Here is a 17500-nt window from a genome sequence, read left to right as displayed (position 1 = left end):
GAATTTCTGGAAATGAAAAAAAGAACAACATACCAGAACAGGAAAGAGACATGGGAAAATCATTATTACTACCAGTATTAAAATAAGGAGAAAAAACACGCAAACCATCATAGTGATGAATGCGCAGGGTTTAGTTACGAGTAACTCAAAAAGAAAAATAGAGTACTTAGAAGAAGTCTACCCAAAATGAAAAGAAAATAGATATAATGAATATAAGTGAAACCTGGTATTCCCCAAGAGACTGGGAATGATGATCAAATAAAGGGTTCCAAACTTATAGATCAGATAGAAAAAATAGGAATCAAGGGGGAACCGCAATATATGGGAAAGACAAAAAACAAGGAAAAATATATGAGAAATATAGTAACTCAGAATGTGAACTAATAGCGTAAGAATTTGAATCTGAAAATTGATGAACATAGTAATATAGAGACCTCCTAATACTAAAGAGTTTGACTTAATAATTGAAAAATTGGATGATATATGTAGAAATCACAAGGACTGGACTATTCTCCTATCTGGTGACTTCAACTTTCCTTTCGTAGAATGGAAAGAACGAATAGGAGATTGTGGTTGTACTTGATACATATAAAAAATGAGAGTAATAGTAGTGCAGAAGATAAGAGGCAATTTGAAAAGCTATTAGATATGCTACTAGAATACAACATTCAACAAATAAATCACCTGCCAACAAGAAAGGAAAATACTTTAGACCTAGTATTTTTGTGAACGAGATGAATTATGTTAAAGAAATAATAGTTTATAATGCGAGAGGATTTCAGACCATAATGTCATAGAATTAACAGTTCATTCCAAAAGCAAGTGAAAATAGAGATAAGCAAGAAATGAAAAAGTGGGAAGGATATGGAAAATACAACTTCTACAGTTAAAAATATAAAATGGTCAGAAATTAATGAAGAATTAAACAAAGATTGGGATAACATTTTCGTAAGTGATGACATAAGGGTAAATACGGAGATTATATATAAAATATTGGAGAAAATAGTGAAAAATATATACCGAAGAAGAAAAGTAAACATCATTCATGCATACCAAGAGACAGAAGGATCTTGTTCCAGAAAATCAGAAAGTGGAAAAAAGGTCTTGCAAAAGAAAAAAATGCATGGAAAGTTATAGAACTAAAAAGTAAGATAGAAAATGCAGAACAAAGATTATACAATCAAAAGAAAATGAAAAAACGGGACTTGGAAGAAAAAACCCTATTAAATATCAAACAAAACCCCAAACTATTATACTCTATGCGAAGAAGATGAATAAAAGAAGAATAGAAATAGGCCCTCTGAGAATTGAAGGGAGATTAACGAATGAAAAAAAGGAAATTTGCAACATTCTGGCAGAACGATAATAAGAGAGAATTCACCCCGTAGAATAGATAATGAAGATAATGATATAGAAGTAAGGGATGAAAATAGTGGAATAATTTAGCTGACATAGATATTAATGAAGCTGATATTGTGCAGGGGCTTATTAATGAAATTAAAAATGGAGCTGCTGCAGGGCCTGATGGAATTCCTGCTATTTTGTTAAAGAAAGTAGTTCATTCTATCGCAAAGCCACTTGCAATATTATTAAAGACAAAGTGTAGATACAGGCAATGATATATGATGAGCACAATTAGCATATATTACCCCTAATTTCAAAAGTGGATCAAGACTAGAGGCAAGTAATTATAGGCCTGTGAGTCTAAACATCACATATTATGAAAGTGTATGAAAGGGTAATGAAGAAAAATATTATGAAACATTTAATAAAAAATAATAATTGTTTAATAAAGGACAACATGGTTTCGTACCCGGAAAAAAAGTACACAAACCCAACTGTTAGTCCACCGTGAGAACATTCAAAAATATGAAAAGCGGAAATGAAACAGATGTGGTTTATTTAGACTTTGCAAAAGCTTTTGATAAAGTAGACCATAATATATTAGCGAAAAAAATTAGAAAACACAATATCGTGGATAAAGTAGGAAGATGGTTAAAAGAATTTTTACACAACGAAAAGAGATAGTTATTGCAAACGACGAGAAATCGGATGAAGCCAAGGTAATATCCGGTGTGCCGCAAGGTACGGTGTTAGCTGCAATACTGTTTGTTATTATGATTGAAGACATAGACAATAATGTAAGGATTCGGTAGTGAGTAGTTTCGCAGATGACACAAGAATAAGTAGAGAAATTACTTGTGATGAAGATAGGAACGCTCTACAAAGAGACCTTAACAAAGTATATGATTGGGCAGAGGTAATAGGATGGTATTTAACTCTGATAAATTTGAATCAATAAATTATGGAGACAGAGAAAGAAAGCTATATGCATATAAGGGACCTAATAATGAGACCATCACAAATAAGGAAGCAGTTAAAGACCTATGTGTGATGATGAATAGGAACATGTTATGCAATGATCAAATAGCAACTCTGTTGGCAAAATGTAAAGCAAAAATGGGAATGTTGTTACGGCACTTCAAAACAAGAAAGCTGAACACATGATTATGCTTTATAAAACATATGTTCGTAGTCCACTTGAATATTGCAATAGATATGGTACCCACACTATCAAAAGGATATTGCACAAATAGAGAGTGTACAAAGGTCCTTTACAGCTAGAATAGAAGAAGTTAAGGACCTAGACTACTGGGAAAGACTACAATTCTTAAAATTATATAGTCTAGAAAGGAGAAGAGAACGCTACATGATAATTCAGGCATGGAAACAGATAGAAGGAATAGCAGAAAATATCATGGAACTAAAAATATCAGAAAGAGCAAGCAGAGGTAGATTAATAGTGCCCAAAACTATACCAGGAAAAATAAGGAAAGCACACAGGACATTAATCCACTACGCACAGCAATCGATAATGCAGCGTCCTATTCAATGCGTTGCCAGCTCATCTGAGGAATATATCAGGAGTGAGCGTAGATGTGTTTAAGAATAAGCTCGACAAATATCTAAACTGCATCCCAGACCATCCAAGATTGGAAGATGCAAAATATACCGGAAGATGTACTAGCAACTCTCTGGTAGAACATTAGAGGTGCCTCACACTGAGGGACCTGGGGCAACCCTGAACAAGATGTAAGGTCTGTAGGTCTGTAAGGTCTCTCTCTCTCTCTTTTACATGCTGGTGACCAAGAGAAAATTTTTGATGGTGTTAAATTCTGTTCGCTTTGAGAAACGTGTTAAAAATAGAAATTGCTAAAGGTAATTATTGTAATTAATGCCAACAACATTTAGGGTGATATTTAGGAAGTAATTAATGGTAATTGCCGTTTCCATTTCACGATAAAATGAGATCATTTTGTACAAAACCTTATTCCGTTTTCCGAAATAGCTGTGGAGTTTATTTTATCTAGTGTAAATACATTTACATACATACATTCATATACATATATATATATATATAATATCTATATATATATATATATATATATATATATATATATATATTATATATATATATATATGTGTGTGTATGTATGTATGTATGTATAAGTAATGCCACTGTTGACTACTTTTAAATAACCGGAGAATGATTAAACTCAAAAGCAAAAAGAGAGAGAGAGAGAGAGAGAGAGAGAGAGAGAGAGAGAGAGAGAGAGAGAGAGAGAGAGAGAAGGAATCCATGTGAACACCTGACGATTGTCAAACTCGGAAGAAGCACTTGTCACAGAAGGCGATCACTTCCGGTCCTAAGCGGGAGAGTTGTAATGAAGTAATGATCAGGAATCGCTTCTTACGTGATATGAATGGGAGGCTTTGTATTGATTTTCTGTGTGTGTGTGTGTGTGTGTGATACCGTCTTATACAAACTTCTAAATACATAGAACCTGGATGTCGTTGGAATTGAAAGTTAAAAGTTTTGTTGAAAAATTATGGATGATGATTTTAGTATAGATGCATGTGGGTTGTAGTCGACTGGCTTTGAGAACTCTCTCTCTCTCCTCTCTCTCATCTCGTCTCTCTCTCTCTCTCTCTCTTGTATATTATATAAACTAAAGGTCTCTGCCAAGAGTAGGAAATTGCTTTTTGTTTGTATAGTAATAAGAACAGTCCTTGTTATTATGTAAATCATATTATGATAAGTGGTATCTCTCTCTCTCTCTCTCTCTCTCTCTCTCTCTGCTCACACACACACACACACACACACACACACACACACACACACACACACACACACACACCAAGCATTTTCTAGGAATCAGAAGAGGAGGTATACCTATCTGAGAAGAATAACTGTTCATTAAGGCTTAAAGATGTCTAGTCATATGTTTTCAAAATTTCGTTATTTTACGCATTACTTCTGAAAAATACTGACCTTCAGTAAATACAATATATGTTACCATTAAACATGATAGAGAGAGAGAGAGAGAGAGAGAGAGAGATGACGTTCAGAGTGGTTTGTGTATTACTCATGTATTTCCATCCATTTTGCCTCGTAATTGTTCATAACTCCCACATATACCTGATCCCAGACCTTTGAAATTTCGAGGTACCAAGCTGCGCAAATGGGTATAAATATTGAAGGTCTTCCTGTGCAGTTGTAGCAATCTCTTCCTTTAATGAGTCCTCGTGAGAATCAATTTCTCTCCTCAGTTTCGTAGGAAACGGTTCCCAGCTGATCGTCACTTGTGGGGAGGACGGGAGAGGCCTCGATTACTGTTCTTGTGAGGAAGTTCAAGAAGTGGGTGGGAGGAAGTTTGAGGTTTTAAGGAATGAAAGATAAGAGAGATTAGTGATTGAAAAACGATTTGATTTTTCGTGTTACTATCCTCTCAGCGGCAAAAAGGATACCATGATTTTTACCTGATGTGAGATTGACATGAAGAATGAAGCTCTATATAAATGAGAGAGAAATAAGTATTGTTTGATTAGAGGAGATTTATACCATTCATAAATAGCTGTTGACCCGGTCCTCATTGTGTACAACCTGTAATGACATCATTAATGTGATTTTTATTGGTCTAGTTATCAATCTGAAGAGGTGTAATAATAAGAGGAATTTTCTTTTTGTTACTTCACAAGGAATATTTCTCACTCTATAGTCACCTGTTTTATTATTTTTTCTTCGTAGCCACAAGAGTATCATTGATTATAAATCATAGTTACTGTACTATAATAAGATGGTAAATTATAGTTTTATCATTCAGTTTGAATTAGCGTTAAGAAATAGATAAATATTTATATTATTTCATTTAGAATTTTTCCTTTTCTGACATTTTTACCGAAAGTGAACGAGTCCTTTCTTTTGCAAGTTTTTCATCACGGCTCGAAACAACAACAACAACAACAACACACACACACACAGAGCGAGAGAAAGAGACCAACCATGTCAAATATGTTGAAGGCCTCGCTAACGAATTCTGACTCTCCCCAAATTGCCTCAGCTGAGAAATAAGAAGGAATATTCCCTCCCTGTGTTTTCCTCTTCCTCTCTTCCCTAAGTCCCAATCCTTCCTTCTCCTCCCCTGCCTAGACACACCCATCGCCACACATCCTATAAGGCGGTTCTCGAGTATCTAGGATTTATAGAAGTTACAAGGGGAAATCTAGAGAGATGTCAGCCGATGAAGTGGGACCTTTCCCAGCAGACGGAGACTTGATGTTTGGGAACTAGAGGATATATCGTGGCTTATTTTTATGGTATTTTGTTATTATAACTTTTGAGTTGTGAGTGGTGGGTAGAGGGAGCTCAAGTAGATAGCAGATTGAATTTTACAAGCACAAAGTCTTCATTCTCAGACGTCGCAAGGATCATATTGCAATAGCAGTTGCATAGCTCATCTTGGTTTCTCCATCCAGCCTTCGATATCTCTCCCTCATTATTGGCTTCCTTAAATCCATTTAATCCAATGTTAAGTCATTTTTAAGTCGGGATAAAAGAACTAGAGAGATTATCCTCCTATTCATCGTCAGTCTTAATTAATAAAAGAAAGATTATTGTAACACAAGACCTAACAGATTAAACCTGAAATAGAGGTCTTGACGCTTTCAGTCCGAAATTCTGATCTTCTTAAAGCCACCTTGGCCGAGATGTAGGAGGATTTGGCTCTCTCCTCTCTCTCTCTCTCTCTCTCTCTCTCCTCGGCTCGTGTAAACATATTGAAGATTGAATCCCGAATCCAAACAACGAAAGGAAACTAATCTCTGTTATGTCTAATGTGATCATTTCCACGCAGACGCCTTGAGGTAAGCAGCTCTTGTGGAAGTAATGAGAGAGAGAGAGAGAGATAATGTTCTGATTTCTGTGCACTTTTGAGAGCTGTGTTTACCAGAAGATTCCACCACTACACAGAGAGAGAGAGAGAGATCGTATAATCATCATATTTAACGACTTTGGTTAATGGTTGATAGGGAACGAGATCAAACGCTTCTCCCCCTCCCCTCCCCCCTTGTGATCTTCAACCCCCCTCCCCCCCAAATTAATTATGATGAGGAGCGAATATGTAATAATTGTGATCATGAATGAGTACACTCATTATCATTCCAGGTCCTGTCTGGATGGAGCCTCTGGTGATGAGCCTCTTATTCTCCCTTAATCTCTTTCCAGCCGCTGTTTCCCTCGATAGTTGATTTATTCTCTCAGTAAGTGAAAGAAAGAAGCTATATTGCGTTCGTTGAATGATAGAAGAAGACAGTTTCATTGATGGCCAAGATGCCTTCATTTCATTCATTATTTCCAGACTTCAAGAGTCGTTTTCTATTACGATTTGTTGTGGAAGTTCTCCAAGTTTCACCTTCTCTGGATCTTTTATCTTGCTGTCTAACCTCTCCAACTCCCTCTTGTCACTGTCTCGTAAGTAATCTCTCTCTCTCTCTCTCTCTCTCTCTCTCTCTCTCTCTCTCTCTCTCTCGGAAAAAAGGTTGACTTTTAAAGTTCTGTTTTACTGCATGTAAATTGCGCTCTTCTGTTGAACAATGAAATCTTCCCTCGGATGGATACAGTGATACAGCTTTTGATGTCGGAAGTTATTCAAGATCTCTGGAATTTCATTTTGTTTCAACCTGTAGATCTTTATGAATGCTTTTAATTTTGCATTAGGCTTTTAGGGAAAATCTGACTTCTGTATTGAAGAGAGGCGAGGATAACGAGCGATGGGAAATTCCTGTCCGATTTTATCGAAGGAAGAAGAAAAAACGGTGGATCCGATTGGATCTCTCTCTCTCTCTCTCTCTCTCTCTCTCTCTCTCTCTCTCTCTCTCGTGACATTCGGATCATCAAAATTGGTTTTATTCTGCCTCTCCCTTTCTCCTTCGCTCCCCTCTCTTTTTTTTGATTTTTATATCGTGAAAAAGATCGAGTTGCTTGATTCAAGAGCAGATAATTTTTTTTCGTTTTTTCTTTTCTTTTTTATCCATTCCCCCAGGTGTAATGGGGATTTTACACAGTCGATGGTAAATTTTTCTTTTTATACTTAAGGGCAGAAATCTTCGTCAATGTCTGGTTTGTCATTGCAAGGTTTGTCACCTTGATGACGTAGAACCTATCAAGAAGTCTAATATGAGTTTATTCTCTCTCTCTCTCTCTCTCTCTCCTCTCTCTCTCTCTCTCTCTCTCTCTCTCTCTCTCACTTTTGTTCTTTTCCAAAGGGAGGTAAAAGGCTTTGTCGCGATTTTTGAAGGACCATGTTTAACCTTTTGAAAATCGATCTTAACAAATATATTTAATTCATTAAGTTTTTAGGCAGAGAATAATAAAAGGAAAGGTGATCATCCCTACATAGGTGACTGGAGAGAGAGACCTTACCTTAGCTTACAGACCTTACCTCTTGTTCGGGTTGCCCCAGGTCCCTCAGTGTGAGGCACCTCTAATGTCTACCAGAGAGTTGCTAGTACATCTTCCGGAATATTTTGCATCTTCCAATCTTGGATGGTCTGGGATGCAGTTTACATATTTGTCGAGCTTATTCTTAAACACATCTCCGCTCACTCCTGTTATATTCCTCAGGTGAGCTGGCAATGCATTGAATAGACGCTGCATTATCGATGCTGGTGCGTTGTGGATTAATGTCCTGTGTGCTTTCCTTATTCTTCCTGGTATAGTTTTGGGCACTATTAATCTACCTCTGCTTGCTCTTTCTGATATTTTTAGCTCCATGATGTTTTCGGCTATTCCTTCTATCTGTTTCCATGCCTGAATTATCATGTAGCGTTCTCTTCTCCTTTCTAGACTATATAATTTTAAAGATTGTAGTCTTTCCCAGTAGTCAAGGTCCTTAACTTCTTCTATTCTAGCTGTAAAGGACCTTTGTACACTCTCTATTTGTGCAATATCCTTTTGATAGTGTGGGTACCATATCATATTGCAATATTCAAGTGGACTACGAACACATGTTTTATAAAGCATAATCATGTGTTCAGCTTTTCTTGTTTTTGAAGTGCCGTAACAACATTCCATTTTTGCTTTACATTTTGCCAATAGAATTGCTATTTGATCATTGCACAACATGTTCCTATTCATCATCACACCAAGGTCTTTAACTGCTTCCTTATTTGTGATTGTCTCATTATTAGGTCCCCTATATGCATATAGCTTTCCTTCTGTGTCTCCATAGTTTATTGATTCAAATTTATCAGAGTTAAATACCATCCTATTTACCTCTGGCCAGTCATATACTTTGTTAAGGTCTCTCTGTAGCGCGCTCCTATCTTCATCACAAGTAATTTCTCTACTTATGCTTGTGTCATCAGCGAAACTACTCACTACCGAATCCTTACATTACTGTCTATGTCTTCAATCATAATAACAAACAGTATTGCAGCTAACACCGTACCTTGTGGACACGACCGGAAATTACCTTAGCTTCATCCGATTTTCTCATCGTTTGCAATAACTATCTGATTTTCTGTTGTGTAAAAATTCTTTTAACCATCTTCCTACTTTATCCACTATATTATGTTTTCTAATTTTCTTCGCTAATAAATTATGGTCTACCTTGTCAAAAGCTTTTGCAAAGTCTAGATAAACCACATCTGTTTCATTTCCGCTTTTCATATTTTTGTATATGTTTTCACGGTGGACTAACAATTGGGTTTGTGTACTTTTTTCCGGGTACGAAACCATGTTGTCCTTTAATAAACAGATATTTTATTAAATGTTTCATAATATTTTTTCTTCATTACCCTTTCATACACTTTCATAATATGTGATGTTAGACTCACAGGCCTATAATTACTTGCCTCTAGTCTTGATCCACTTTTGAATGTAGGGGTAATATATGCTAATTTGTGCTCATCATAAATCATGCCTGTATTTTCACATTGTCTTAATAATATTGGAAGTGGCTTTGCGATAGAATGAACTACTTTCTTTAACAAAATAGCAGGAACACCATCAGAGAGAGAGAGAGAGAGAGAGAGAGAGAGAGAGAGAGAGAATTTTTTTATCCTCATGCCAAAGAATATATATATTATATATAATATATATATTTTTATATAAATGATATATATATGTATATATATATATATATATATCTATATATTATAAATTTATATATATTATTATTATATATATTATATATATATATATATATATATATATATATATTAATATATGCATACACCATTCATTAAATTAAGTCTGAGCAGAGACTGATGCTCTTGATATGCGGCTCCAATGGATTCTACATTGCGATGTTTTCGGGTTTGTTTACTCATAAGATAAATATCTGTATCATTGCTCTGCGTCGTTGTTGTAGTGATTGGGGCCACGAATTCTTTTCCCATTTTCCTCCTAAATAAACAACTTTAGTTTATCTTTCCTCTCTCCTGGATATTGTCCATCAGGAAGGGAAAAGTCAGAATATGACAGACTACCATCATCGAGGTCCTCCCAACGAGGTACTCATTTCGACGGAAGCGGTCAACCTGACGTCTTCCCTTTCCAGGCCCTTTCTCTCTCCAACCCAGCTGCCACCCTCAACAGTCGTCTAACGGCTAGGTAACATCATTCACTACTTAGGTCAATAAAGGCGCTCTTTATTTTAGGGAACCCGCCAATCAACATCCCCCCCCCCCCGCCCGCCTCCCACCCTCCGTCCGGTTCAGGAATCGAACTTGGGTTCTCCATTTGTGAACTAGATGAATTCTATAGGGCTTGGGTGGGGGGAGTTGGCCAGGAAGGGCTGATTTCATCTTTAGTTAACAGCTGATTATCATTTCAAGTTGAACATCAGACTGTCAGCTTTAATTAAAACTGCTGATTTTCATTTTAAGTTAAACAGCTGACTGTCAATTTTGGTTAAACAGCTGATTGCATAAACTTCAAGGACCATGTCTTATAAGCCTCTTTCCATTGTCACTTCTTTCTTGATGGTCAACTTTTTTCTTTGGAGGGGCGGGGGGAGGTGGGCTCTCTTTCCCCTCTCCTTCCGCCTCTCCCTCCCCTCTCCCTTGCAAGGTAACGGTGTCAAAATAATCCTCCCAAGTGTCAGTCTCCATCCTGTTCAACCTTGTGACTTCATTTCCTTCTTTAGAACTCATTCTGCCAACATAGACATTCCATTTTATTCCCGTTTTTTTTTTTCGAATTTTCCTTTACTATGAAAAGGAGAATCTTTTCATCATCACTGACTGATCTTTTTTATCAAGAGGATCAGTAGCTCTTACTAGGTTTGTCACCTAAATGAGGTTTTCGATCATTATATGATAGCATTTTGGTTGCATATGTTTTCAGATTCTCTCTCTCTCTCTCTCTCTCTCTCTCGTCTCTCTCTCTCTCTCTCTCTCTCTCATTTAGTTTTGTCTTTGGGTAATTCCGAATCAAATGTCTTGTGAAGATTTAATCGGCGTTTCCCTTCGTCGTTGGAAGGTAAATTTTACAGCACAAAATAAAAAAAAAAACAAAAAAAAATGCGTGATCTCCCTTTCTTAGTATTCATTGAAACGAACCGATTTATGTTTGTAATCCAGAAAGAGATTAAGCAATATATTAATTTCATCCTTCGTTCTTATGAAACAGGTCATTATTATTCTGGTATGCTTAGAGGGTCGAGTTACAATACATCTGGACTATAATTAGGGAGCTAATGTATAATGTATATATGATAGGAAATTCTAGAATAAAATATGGAGAGTAATATAAGATTCATTCTTAAACTCTGCTGTATATGTGGCCTCAGTAAGCAATTGTATGCCTCAAAGAAAAAATAAAAATCATGAAGACATAAGTACATGAATGAATTATAGATTTAAACTCCACTCGAACTACTTCTATAAATTTCTGGCAGAAACTGTCATGACTATAATCGAGAAAAAATTAAATCGTCCAATATTGTCATATTTAGTCCAAAGGCAGCTTCCCATACTACAGAGCGGAGCATTCCTTCGAAATTCCTCAATATTTCCGCCTCGAAGAGGAAGGGGGAGGAGGTTGTGGGTTAGGAAGGGTGATGGTAGGAGGAAGGGGGAGGAGGAGAGGGTTTTTTTTAATAAAATCCAATATGGATGGCGGTGGACATTCTGCCAGCAGTTTCAGATGAGGGGGTCGGGTTTGTATTGCTGACAACAACGAGGCACCCAAGAGAAGAGTTCCGTCCGATTTAGAAGCCATGTTGAAGGGACAGTCTCAGCCTCCAAGTGGAACAGAAAATCCCACAATATTTTAGGAAACAGGAATGAATTGCCCAAGGAAGCAGTTTTCTGTGGGGCTGGGGTGGAAAAGGAGGGGTGGGCTCTGGAAAAGAAATTGTTGATCTTGGAAAAGAAGGGGTTAGTGCTGGAAGAAGAGGGGTCGGTGCTGGAAGAGGAGGGTCGATCCTGGAAAAAGAGGGGGGTGTCCTGTAAATGAAGAGGTGGGTCCTAGAAAAGATGAACAGACAGTTGTTGACAGACTTGTCTAGACTCAAAGTACTTCCTTACTACAGTAAAACATGCCATAAACATTTCTATAAGTTACTGCACACATCATCAATAAGTTTAATACAAGTCATCGACTTCTTGGAAGTAATAACTAGTGCTTTATACGATTATCCAGCACATTCCAAAGGTTAGTTCTCCACTTGCGGTCGCTGACTGAAATTTTTACCATTAGGTGCAAAGACCACTAGGTCTAGGGTCTGCCTGCCGAGTCAAACTAATGTCTTCCTCTAGAAAATAGTGGCCATTATGTGTGGCGGCCATCAGCCACTAGTCTTTTCTCTCTCCCTCCTCTTCCTTTCATCTTAGAGACAGAAAGCTTAATTTATTTTGAAGAAACTTTTTTACTTCTTATAGCTCCATTCCAAAGTGTGTCCAGTTTGTTCGTCTTTTATTTGAAACTTGTTCTGCTTACGAATTTCGTTCACGACCGCCTCCTGTTTCCTTCTTTCTTCGCCCTCCTGATCCTCCTCAGGTCCTCTTGGTGGCCCACAATGGCCCCAAAGGCCCATAACGGCCGCTTTATGCGACGCCTTCCGCTGTTTTGTCTTCGAAGGAGAACCTCCGAGGATTTCGTGGCTCTTTCCCAGAGGAAGTGAACCAGAATTTCTTATGGATGAGGCAGATGCTCTGCGGATGTTTATAAAGTATGTTTGTTTGCTTGTTTATTTATCAGAAAGCGTTCACAGTATTTGCCACTTTATGGGGTATCATGTTTCAGTTCCTGTGTCAGTACGTCCACTGTCTGTGTTCTGTTTATTCTCGCGAGGAACTCTGTATGCCAGTGCTTGACGTTAAATCTGCTTAATTTTGTAATGAATGAGGAGGTCTGTATAGGCTTTTGTAGTTTTAGTAATGAGTGCTTTCGTAAGAAACGTTTTTGTTTTATTAACTGTAAGATTTACTAACAATTACAAACTTCCTTTTTCTCAGCTTCTATTCTTCTGAAATTGTCTAATTCAACAAAATTTTGAAATATTAGTACCTTTTTTTTTTAACCGAATCTGGTCATCAATGAGTGATCTCACTAATCTACTTTTGGTAGTGTCATTACCTTTGTTAAGCCACATTTTAGCCTTTTACTTTACCTCCATTCCCGCTTCCTCCCTTCAGTCTTGCTGCCCAGCCTCTCTGACTATCACTCTTTAATACAACTGAGGGATTTTCTCCCATTTTTTAGTTCCTTGAACTTAATTTCCTCTATTTTCTTGAACTCTTTATCCTGCTGTCCAACCTCTCTAAAACTCCCTCCTTTCACTGTCTGATGCCTTTTAGCTTGAAACTTCGTTAAATCAGAAACTCGTGGGGATTTGTATGACTGAGGAGGGTCGTCAGAGTGCAGGATCAGTGGCATGGAAGGATATTCGAATCCTTCGCTTGACGCTGCGTCTCTGCTGATGTTTGTTTTTCTTCTTCGCCGTTAAAGGCTCCAGGATTCATGAATCCTGGAATCTCAGCCTCCAGTTGTATACAAATTCTTATGCAAATGCTGAGGAGCATCTGCAGTCGTGTTTGCTTTGAAGCAGCGGCAGAGAGAAACGTTAACATTCAACCACACATAAACACGTGAGTTAGATGTTTGTCTTTTTCAGAAAGGTGAAAAACGCATCGTGTCGACTGGAATGTCGTCTCTCTCTTAATGTGATCTAAAAGGAATGACGCATCTTTTGTACGTAATGGTATTCAAACAAGCGAAGGTATTCCCTGGAATAGGTTTAGTTCCAATAATATAGTCTTGTCTAAGCGCATCATGCTCTAATGCAAGTTCCAAGCCCTGAGAGGAAGGCAAAGGGTGTAGCTAACACCCATTTCTTAAAAAAAAAGAGAAAAAAAAAATGGGGGGAGAGGAATATCTATAAAACTTGCAACAGACCTGAAGGGGTCAGATGCAAGCAGGGATTTGGTCAGTGGAGTTGAACCAAATGAATTTCCATCCTTTTCCTGCTATGACTGGAGATGATGTCATTAGCTGTTTGTTCGCGGTCAGAGAAGGTCTGGCGTCATCGTGTGTCCTCCGTCTTTTGTTTCCTCACAGACAAACCTCGTCTCTATGACCTCTTCATGGACTGGACAACAAAATGGTGTCTTTAGTTCAGGCTTTGGGTAAATCTTTATTCATTTCCAAATATTTTGATTTCATTCAACAGATTGTTCACTCAAATATTTCGAGTCAGTTTCGTCATTTTATGAGAATCGTACGAATTCATTTAATTCACATGAATAATATTTTCGTTAAAAAATTCAATTCGTAACCAGAGGCCTTCAGTGGAAAGTAGCTACCGTTAGTATCTTTTTTTTTTCAATCGATGAAAATGTGGGATCCGATTGGAGTCCTCAGTCGTCAAAATTGAATTTACTTGGTACGTCTCTCTCTCTCTCTCTCTCTCTCTCTCTCTCTCTCTCTCTCTCTCTCTCTCTCTCTCTCTCTCTCTCTGGAAAGCATTAAGCCAAAATTTCCAGATAGATTGTGGTGATTTTTTTTTTATGAAAAGTCGACCATGATCCACGGTTCATATTGTATTATGTTCTTGGAAAAAACTTATCAAATACTTTGGTTGTTACAAGAAGGAAAAATTTGTATTCGGTTTTCTATCATAATTTGCATATACAAAGTAGCTGTTGCGAGAATATTATTATTATTATTATCATTATCATTATTATTATTATTATTGAAAAAGAAACCCACAAAATCACTTTGTAACTTATTTACTTCTAAGTATTTACATTTAGTTTTACTACACACTAGAGTACTTTCAGCCCTATTCTGGCCCATTTTTCAAGAGATGTTTTTGGATGTTAGCTGGGTAAGGCCCAGCAGTCTTCTGGAACTTCTTCTCGTTGAGCTGTCATTTATGTGATGGCTGTTCTGGTTTCCTTGAGAGTTGCCAATCCCCTCTTGTCGCTCTGATATCCTGAGCTGATGGTCAATGGGATTAATCCTTGAGGTAAGGGTGTGGTCACCAAAAGTCTGTTGGGCAGGAAACCTAATCTCCAGGTCAGCAGGGTCAATCTTAGCTTCTTTTAATATCAAAGCTCGGCTTATGGGATCTTCTGAGGTAAAACCTTTGTTTCCTTCTATTACTTTAATCTCTCTGATGAGTGCACCTTCTAATACCCTCCTGTGACTAATTTTGTTGCTTTTGTATATAAGCCTACTGTTTTTGAAATCCATCCATAGGATGGATTTCAAACTAATGTTGATATAATAAAACAGGCTTGCCAGCACGGGCTCTTGCTCCTGAGGCCGTCCTTAGCATTTGAAATCAATGTACTTTTCTGTTTTCTATACTTAATTTCCTCTTAAAGGCTCATTAATAGGAATTATATGTTTTCACCACCTGTGAATGACCGTTCCCTCATTGTTAATGCACACTGTGCTTGTGTTAAGCTAATGATTATAATGTGTAAGTTGAATGGTATAATGCAGCACATTGTTTTTTAAGCGAATGCATATCAAGTACTCGTTCGTGTTTATCGTGGATCTAACTGACATCAATGTCCACTGCTCTGTTAAATTAAACAGTATCCGAGTAGGTGACGTCTAAACAGTTCATTAATAGAGTGTTTAGTCTAAGTCTCTTTAATAAGGCCTACTAATTGTCTGCAAGGATGAGGCCTCTCTTGCTAATTGACAGGTTTTAGACCTGTTTTAGATTGGACTGAACATTCGTTTTATTTCTCAGTCTGGACAGTTGAAGCTACGTAAGTGTCCTACGGAGAGAGTTGCAGTCTCGTGTTAGCGGCGTCCCTCAGGCCCCCAGCTGCGCCCACTAGCCTTTTACTTTACATTTTTTTCACCTTTCTTCAATGTCTAGCCTCTCTAACTCTTCTTAATGCAAATGTGGGAATTTGACCCAATTCCACTTTTAGACCCTTATACTTCATCTCGTATAGTTTCTGGAGCTCAAGATTTTGCTGTCCAACCACTCCGACTCCCTCGTTTCGCTGTCTTGGCAGAATATGCCATCCAGTGATTAGTTTTACGCCTTATTTTCAAAAATTAATCTAGTAAATAGTTGTGTTGGCTTCAGAGAGAGAGAGAGAGAGAGAGAGAGAGAGAGAGAGAGAGAGAGGCTTATACCAGAGAAAACCGTACATAAAGAGAGAAACCCATTTCCTTCTGCCAGGCGTCGACACCTCTGATAAATCAAGACGACGCCTAATGAGGTCATGAACGCCTTGGGAAGTAGGTCAGAACAAGGCATTATTTGCCGGGTATTATGTCTTCGCGTCCACTTGATGCAGCTGTAGTGATAAGTATACATTAAGGAAGTAAAGTAACCTGACTTATATTTGGATGCAGGGGTGTTTGTACTTATACAGGTATTTGCTGATGATCGAAGATGATTTCGTGGTTCAATATTAATCGTACTTTTTTTTTACCGGGTGGAATGATTGCAAGAGAGAGAGAGAGAGAGAGATTTTTGTCACGCGCTTAACTCGTTCATATCCAGTACATTAAACCACAAATACGATTAATATCGAATTCAGTATAGTTCGGAAATACCTCATACCTAAGGGGAATTTCAGTCTATAATTCCTCTTGAGAGGCCAGGAGTCATTTTCAAAACAGAACATTCTAAGTTGAAAATGTTTTCGAGATTTTTTTTTCTTTTTTAGTCTTGTACCGATAGGGACTGGCAATGCCTCTCTCTGTCTGTAGGAGGTTTCAACCTTCACTTCCCGTCCAGTTGACTGTCTGGCTCGATATTTGGGACGGAGACAGGAGGACGATATCCAGGCGCCTCTGTCCTGGATTTAGAGTTTTGTTGCTCTGAAGATCTGTTTCTGTCAAGACTTTGTGAAATGAACTTATTTTCCGGTAAATTTTGTAGATCAGCATCATCATTGTTATGTCTCCATCCCGTATGAGGGTAGTACATCATTGCACCTCACGCGGTGGCACTGTAGGCATTATTACGGGAGGTTCTTTGCAGGATCCCTTCCGTGGCCCCTAGCTGCAGTTATTTATTTTTCAGTTCATTTTTTCTTCTCTAATAACTGATCTCGTGTTCCTGTATGTTCTATGGCTGCTTTCTGTTACTTCTTTCAAATGAACACTTTAATATTCTTTGGAAGCTTCAATTTCATGTCAGTGTCCCCGCGATGGGCTTCTTCATTTGAACAGGGTTGTTTGAATAATAATAATAATAATAATAATAATAATAATAATAATAATAATAATAATAATAATAATAATAGGGAAAAACTCTCTATCACGAGATATCTGAGACTTCTAAAAAGTAGCCGTGATGTGTTTAAGTTCACCGTCTATATATTCGGAGTCGCAAATTCTGAATGCGCGTAAAGCAAATTCATAATAACGTTACCGGAAATCATACCAATTCCGAGAGTTATGTCCACTTTTATTCTTTCACTCAAACGAAATAAAAAGTAACGTTATCATGAATTTTGCTTTACGCGCATTCAGAATTTGCGACTCCGAATATATAGACGGTGAACTTAAAACACTCACGGCTACTTTTAGAAGTCTCAGATATCCCCCTCACTTCATTGAGAAAGAAATTTCGCGAGCGAGGAAGTCGTTCTATGGACCGAGAGATAATACCAAGGAAAAAGCAAAAACGATATTTGTCCCTTCCCTTTAATCTCCAGAAGTAAAGAATAT

This window comes from Macrobrachium nipponense, chromosome 25 (assembly GCF_015104395.2).
Source record: "Macrobrachium nipponense isolate FS-2020 chromosome 25, ASM1510439v2, whole genome shotgun sequence".
Taxonomy (NCBI): domain Eukaryota; kingdom Metazoa; phylum Arthropoda; class Malacostraca; order Decapoda; family Palaemonidae; genus Macrobrachium; species Macrobrachium nipponense.
Note: the sequence above shows the minus strand (reverse complement) of the source record.